This window comes from Lipotes vexillifer, unplaced genomic scaffold (genome assembly GCF_000442215.2).
Source record: "Lipotes vexillifer unplaced genomic scaffold, Lipotes_vexillifer_v1.1 scaffold182, whole genome shotgun sequence".
Taxonomy (NCBI): Eukaryota; Metazoa; Chordata; class Mammalia; order Artiodactyla; family Lipotidae; genus Lipotes; species Lipotes vexillifer.
In genome coordinates this window covers 3,489,417-3,490,941 of record NW_006798798.1, presented here as the reverse complement: position 1 = coordinate 3,490,941, position 1,525 = coordinate 3,489,417, and positions in this window count along the sequence as shown.

The window sequence follows — 1,525 nt, the reverse complement described above, 5'->3', positions numbered from 1 at the left end:
TAGAAAATAGGAAAAAGAAAGGGAAAGACAGTTGGTTGTGATTTATGTAAGTTCACATGAGCAGCAAGTGTTGTTTGGAATCTGTCTCCAGACCTATTGGCGTGTCCTCCAAGGGTCCTACTCCGCCCTGTTCTGCCAGGGGCACAGTGCCAGCTACTCCAGGCCTGACAGTAAGTGCACACAACCATCCCCTACGAGGGCTAGCAGTTACCATGTGCCACTTGATCACGAGAGTTGAGTCACTTTGTTTATGACAACAGTTGCTTACTTCAGAGGACACTTTACTCTTGGTTCTTATGTTCCACTGGTCTGGTCTTCCCCAGCTCTCTTTACAATAAGAAATGTTCTTATTTGATTAGAACATGCATGATCCTGAAAGAAAAAAAAAACAACTTTCCAAACGTCCTCTTGTTTCTTACCCATAGCTCCAAGTGGACTTTTATTTCAATCTCTACTTCACTGAGCCCAAATTCATTTCTGTTATCCATTATTTATCATGTTTTTCAGTGGAAAAAGAAAGGAAGAGAATGTGGGGGCTAGCCATGGAGAGATGACTTCAGCTTGGAGAATCCACAGTAGCAGGAGAGTTTGTTCAACCTGCCTAGAAACGAAGGCATGTCACTGCAGTTAAATGGAATTCACCTATGAATGACCAGCAACGTCCAGTGCACCAAGAATCATCACATAAAAATGATTTCTCAAAATGTTTTTTGAAAAGGGTTTAAAAAAGGTTGACAATATGTTTTCTCAAAAATGCATAGATTCCACTTAGGTGACATTCTGGAAAAGGCAACACTGTAGGGACAGAAATCAGATCAGTGGTTGCCAGATCCTGGGTGAGAGGAAAGGATTGCCTACAAAGGACATGGGAGAACTTTTGGGTGGTGATGAAAACATTCTATATCTTGATTGCAGCGGTGGATACATGGTTGTACATATTTGTCAAAACTCAAAACTGCACACCTAAGAAGGGTGTATGTTACTGTATTTAAATTATACCTCAATAAGTTTGACTTTAAAAGTACAGATTCCAACTTCTAGATCAACCTGAATTTCCCTCTGTAACCTTGACCTTTTTATTACATACCTTCTTTCATTGACAAGTTTATCTAGTTTTAATCTTCAAAATGATTTCCGGCAGATTTTACCTAAGTTATAGAAAGTTAATGTTTTCATATATATTGCTTCTTTTGCCCAACCGTCCCATTTTAGGTAGCAAACATTTATTGAGCCCTGTGCCTGAAAAAAGTCTTATTTCAATATCCCTATGAAGTATATCCTATTATTACTCCCACTGTAAGGATAAGGAAATTGAGGTCAGGGAGATTAAGGAAAATCTTCAATAAGAATGGATCTGGGGCTTCCCTGGTGGCGCAGTGGTTGAGAGTCTGCCTGCCGATGCAGGGGACACGGGTTCGTGCCCCGGCCCGGGAAGATTCCATATGCCGTGGAGCGGCTGGGCCCGTGAGCCATGGCCGCTGAGCCTGCGCGTCCAGAGCCTGTGCTCCGCAACGGGAGAGGCCAC